The sequence below is a fragment of the Salvelinus sp. IW2-2015 genome, linkage group LG20 (genome assembly GCF_002910315.2).
Source record: "Salvelinus sp. IW2-2015 linkage group LG20, ASM291031v2, whole genome shotgun sequence".
Taxonomy (NCBI): domain Eukaryota; kingdom Metazoa; phylum Chordata; class Actinopteri; order Salmoniformes; family Salmonidae; genus Salvelinus; species Salvelinus sp. IW2-2015.
In genome coordinates, this window is record NC_036860.1 from 71,187,561 (window position 1) to 71,193,560 (window position 6,000).

The 6,000-nt window shown below is 43.6% G+C and overlaps 1 protein-coding gene across 8 annotated transcripts in view; it reads right to left on the bottom strand.

Annotated features, from left to right (window-relative positions):
* svilc (supervillin c) overlaps nucleotides 1-5,742 on the bottom strand; it is a 30,714-nt gene extending 24,972 nt beyond the window's left edge. For all 8 annotated transcript variants that reach the window (XM_024011589.2, XM_024011588.2, XM_024011583.2 and 5 more), the window contains exon 1: nucleotides 5,633-5,742. The gene's annotated coding sequence lies outside the window, so the exon portion shown is untranslated. The remainder of the gene's footprint in view (nucleotides 1-5,632) is intronic.
* Nucleotides 5,743-6,000: the final 258 nt, after the last annotated feature.

Sequence of the window (6,000 nt, forward strand, 5' to 3'; positions counted from 1 at the left end):
AGTGATCCCCATGGGACATCAAGATTCAGAAGGGGAGCTGTGTTTGTGTGCTCACGTGTGTATGTTTGTGTATGCGAGGTCAAGTTCAACACAACCACAACATTGACTACCACAAGAAAAGAGACAGCTTGGTTAGTATAGCCCTACCTTCTCAAGAGTAAGAGAGGGCAAGATGAGAAACGTCCCAATACCGTGTAATTGAGTGTGAGTAAGACAATGAAGACGGAGACAGAGAGAGTCCATCTTTTGGGCAGACCGGTGCAGAGGTCATGTGACGGGCTAGGCAGGGCTGGATTGGGCGAGAGAGGTTGGTTGCCATTGGAGCTCAGCATGGATCATCAGCCCCTAATCCAGTAACACTAGTTGACAAGCTTGTTCTAAAGCACCCGGATGAACAGACTAGTTAGTACTTGCTAGGAATACACAGAGAAATTAGACTGTATACACTATTTGCCAAGATAAAGTTGAATCAACATGCAAAAGTAAGTTCATAGAGGTTTTAATGAGGCAAAACGGAAGGTGGGTATCGTATCTCCCCGCATGTCATTGTAAACAGAGCTGAGGTGAAGTAGTCACGGACACTATGTTTTATGTCCCTCTTTCACCCTGGTCCCACGCTGACCCTGAGGACACACAGGGCATTGAGGAACTGCAATGAACAGCATTAATGTACACTATATATATACAAAAGTATGTGGACACCCATTCAAATGAGTGGATTCGGCTATTTCAGCCACACCCGTTGCTGACAGGTGTATAAAATCGAGCACACAGCCATGCAATCTCCATAGACAAACATTGGCAGAAGAATGGCCTTACTGAAGAGCTCAGTGACTTTCAACGTCATAGGATGCCACCTTTCCAACAAGTCGGTTCATCAAATCTCTGCCCTGCTAGAGCTGCCACGGTCAACTGGAAGTGCTGTTATTGTGAAGTGGAAACGTCTAGGAGCAACGACGACTCAGCCGCGAAGTGGTAGGCCACACAAGCTCACAGAACGGGACCGCCGAGTGCTGAAACGCGTAAGAATTGTCTGTCCTCAGTTGCAACACTCACTACCAAGTTCCAAACTGCCTTTGGAAGCAAGTCAGCACAAGAACTGTTCATCGGGAGCTTCATGAAATGGGTTTCCGTGGCCGAGCAGCTGCACACAAGCCTAAGATCACCATGTGCAAAGCCAAGCGTCGGCTGGAGTGGTGTAAAGCTCGCCACCATTGGACTCTGGAGCAGTGGAAACGCGTTCTCTGGACAAATCTGGGTTTGGCAGATGCCAGGAGAACGCTATCTGCCCGAATGCATAGTGCCAACTGTAAAGTTTGGTGGAGGAAGAATGGTCTGGGGCTGTTTTTCATGGTTCAAGCTAGGCCCCTTAGTTCCAGTGAAGGGAAATCTTAACACTACAGCATACAATGACATTCTAGACGATTCTGAGCTTTCAACTTTGTTGCAACAGTTTGGGGAAAGGCCCTTTCCTGTCTCAGCATAACAATGCCCCCGTGCACAAAGCGAGGTCCATACAGAAATGGTCTGTCGAGATCGGTATGGAATAACTTGACTGGCCTGCACAGAGCCCTGACCTCAACCCCATCGAAAAACCTTTGGGATGAATTGGAACGCCGACTGCGAGCCAGGCCTAATCGCCCAACATCAGTGCCCGACTTCACTAATGCTCTTGTGACTGAATGAAAACAAGTCCCCGCAGAAATCTTCCAACATTTAGCGGAAAGGCTTCCCAGAAGAGTGGAGGCTGTTTTAGCAGCAAAGGGGGACCAACTCCATATTAATGCTCATGATTTTGGAATGAGATGTTCGATGAGCAGGTGTCTACATACAGATGAGCAGGTCATGTAGTGCAGGACAGTGGCAGCTCCTGAAGGGATGGTGGCTCATAATAATGGCTGGAATGGAGGAAATGGAATGGCATCAAACACATATAAACCATGTGTTTGATACCCTTCCACTTATACAGCTCCAGCCATTACAACAAGCCCGTCCTCCCCAATTAAGTTGCCACCAACCTTCTCTGATGTAGGAGGTATTACCTCTCTGATTCAGAAGGGTTGGGTGAAATGCAGAAGACACATTTCGGTTGAATGCATTCAGTTGTGCAACTGGCTAGGTATCCCCTTGCCAGTGGTGACACGTCATTCAAGGCAGGTAGGGCAAAAAACTAAAAAAATGACTAGTAAAATAAAAATACATTTGGGGGGATTGCCTGTTTTGCATGTTATTTTGGCATTAATACGTGTCACATATCAGTTGGCAAACAATGTAAAAAATATATATATATCATTGAGTTAATAAAGCCGCATACAAACATGGTGTCTTTTTTTTCTTGAGTAAGGCAGCTCCAAAATGCAGGTGTTTCAGCCTAGCTCAGTGCTCTCTGTGGTGGTGGGGCAAGCCAGCAGAAAATACGGAGCGTTGCGCCGTGATTGGCTCAGTGTTCTGTCACTCATGGGGACACTACTTCACCGCCAAGTCTAAGGTAGAGCTAGAAAATTCAAGCCCCTTGGGTGCTGCCATAGAGTTACATTAGAAGTGCCCATCCAAAAAGGCTCAAGGTCATTGGCCACAGATAAAATGATGTCAAATCAAGTTATATCTACAGTAGCTTTGATTGGACTGATCATGTCAACATCATACTTTCAAAATCTTAACTAGCAGTCATCATCATTAATCAAGTCAACAATATACTGGCAAATCATTTTTAATCCTTGTCATATGAAGATAAATAATAAGAGATAAGATATAAGAGAAATTATAGATAAAATGTATCGGCTATTGGACATAAACATTACAAAACAAGCTGGAAATCGCAAATTCAACAATGAGTGGTTTGGAAGGAATCAGTGGCTAACTGCAAGCATTGCAAAGTAATCATTAGCCTGCTATTCAGTGGAGTGGCTGTGTGGTCCCAAGTCTGGGATTAAGGGTCTTTTCCTAGTTTAAAATGATAAACATTGAACATTGGCCATGCTGTCAATGAAGCATGATTTGTGCCGCGCTCAAAACAACAGTTAACTCTGAACTGCAAAATCTGACTTTAGTGAGTTCAAGACCACCGGGAACTCGGGGAAAAACGAGCTACGACTGGGAAAATACGTTTTCAACTTTCATCTAACTCAGAATTGTAAAAATTCTGAACTCGGACCTCTTTCTAGAGCTTATATGACCTGAAGATCACTGACATCATCATGATTCAACCATTTATTTCTTCTCATGTTCCAGTTGTCTTGAACGCACCATAAATCCAGAGAATGGCAGACTGATGACAAAATTTGCCCACGATGTACCGCCGCATCACCTTCCTGTTCAAGTGAGCACAGCACAACAAGGTGAGTCCAAATATGTCTTGTATGCTGCTGCATAAAAAATATGTAATATGCCAGGGAGATATGCATACTGTAGCTAAGAAAGTAATACTAAGTGCATGTTGTGTAGTAAGCAGTTTAGCGTTGTGTAGTGGCTTTGCTGGCATAAATACCACCATTTTTTTGGGGCCCCACCAAGATTTACATGCTAAAATCGCCACTCCCCCTTACCCTATTAGCATATTGTTTTTTTGTTTAACAGAACTCAAAATGCCCACACAGTAATCTAGAATTATAAACGGATTATTCATAGATAATGTCCATACTAAACCTTAGAACTTCCAGTACAAATGCAATGGATTTTTCCCAACCATGGGGTCTCTGATCTCACATCTTCCCCCATTGAAGTTAAATGGGTGATATGTTAAATCAGAGGATGTCAACAAATTCAGGACAGGAGCAGACTGTGAAGTCCAGATTAAAGAGACAGAGGAATTACACACGATTAGAATGGTAGCCCCCCCCCCCCCACTGGGCAGCAGAGTAATTTTAAGAGCAAATGAGCGGTGGCTTCCCATCCACTCTTCCCATTCTAAAGGCGTCCGCATGCTTCCCAGCTGAAACAGTTCTGAACAGTTTGTGCATGTATTATGCCAACTTTTTGTTCGTCCTGGTCTTCGGCAAGGGGTTTTCCGGCTGTTTGTGCACATTCCATTTTTTCTCGAGGCAAGCCAAAGTCGGTAGCCGAAGTCTACGCCCCTTCTTCTGTGATTGGTCAACAGTAAGGATTCTTCAATTAAGTGTTTGTCATTCAATGAGAGTCTAATCCTTTTCATGCACATTTTTTAACTTGATGAAATACAGCACCAAACATCTTAGTTGGATGTAAAAAGATCTCCTCGGCAGAAAATGTCAAAATGAATGACAGATTTCTTGAGTTATCTTAGATTCATTCTGACTATTTTGAGGAAGTGTACGCTGGCTTCGGCGTCTCAAGATGGACAACCAGTACTATTGCCACTTTTTTTTCTCGCTTTTCAAGCAAAAGTCTATTAAGGGAGAATGCGAGCAGTCGGCTAGGCACTAGCCGAACTGAAGCATGCGAAAGGCTTAAGGGGTGTTACCTCTCTGTACCCATGTTCTGGATAATCACTGGACACAATGGACATGTGATGCAGGTGAATTAGGGATAGATTTAACCAGAGCCTTCTATTTAAAATAAAATGCTCTGGGTTTAAATAGCTCAGAATGCTGCTATCACTGGGTCCATGGCAGAGTTTTGCAGAGCCTATACAAATACCCTCTAATTGAGTTTAGAAATGATAACTGCAGCTTCTAGGACTTGTGTACACTATGGAACATAATGCCTCTAGAGCAGCTGTAGCTCTCCTCCTCCACCCCTCATACTGTAACCCATCCCTCCGCCCCTGGAATGTGACACATTAACAGTTCTTTACTGTATGATATCCACGTGTGAACAATTGGGAATATTTTGCTTCACCGATGCCGGATGGCATCCAAAAGATCGAGCCCGAATTACATGTGAGTATGAATGATGACATGACATCACTGTCCCTTTCTGTACATATAGTTCAGTCCTAGTTGATATGCCAGCCCACTCTAACTTCCACCCTCTACATCAGCCACAATGCATTCAGTAGCTCACCACTTCAAGAAAACGCAATGGCAAAAAACATCATCACCACCCAATATTTATCCAAAAATAGGATCTCACAGTATAGTATGAAAGAACTCGGATGAAAATTTTTTGGGGGACAAAACAAGACATGAGCCATGGCACGAATGAGAGCAATTTTCCTATTCAAACAAGTCTCAAGTCAAATGTTTGGTAAGATAAAGACATTAGGCCGACCAAGTCGCTCTGCAGTTTGATATTAAAGATCTATTAACAGAGTATAATCACTATTTGATACCACATGTCAATTAATAAAAAAAACTGGGGGAAGACCTTGCATTCAGGACACAATTCCTTGTCAGTAACTGACGCGTAATGGACACAATTCGAGGGTCTATTTTCCTTGCCACTCGTGCGCACTGGAGTTTTTTGTTTTTTATAAGTGTGTAGCTATACGATTAATAGATCAAATTGGACTTTAAATGCAAATTAATTCAATTTAACCATGCCCTTAAATGTGTCAGTTTATTTGAGTCGAATCAATCTAGTTGTGCCAAAAGCGCACTGAAACTCACGGTGTCATTTACAATGAACGAAAAGCTAAACAATGTCCATTGTAAACTGGCTTTCAACATGTTTTGTTTTAGAAGCCTGCATAAAGGAATTTTGCTAGGGTACTTACATGTACTCGAATCGTAGGGGACCGGCTATGGTCGCTAACAACAGCAGGGACTGGGCATTTGTGCGCCGCTGCAGCAGAGAGCGTGGAAGCCCATTTACGGCGAGCGCAGAGCGCAGGCTGTCCCTGTTACAAATATAACCCCCTCCCCTCGCCCGGGCGCTGCTGCATGCCACGTGCAGGGGCCAAGGCTGGGAGAGCTATAGACAGCAATTGACAGAACCAGTAAAATGTCAGCACACTGTCAATAGCGCAGATAAAGTTAGCAACATGGTCTTCTCTATTTTTTAAGCTATGATTGGATTTGTTTTATTTCTTTGCTACAGCATAGGCTACATCTACAATGTCAAGTCTGGCCATTTCATGGATCA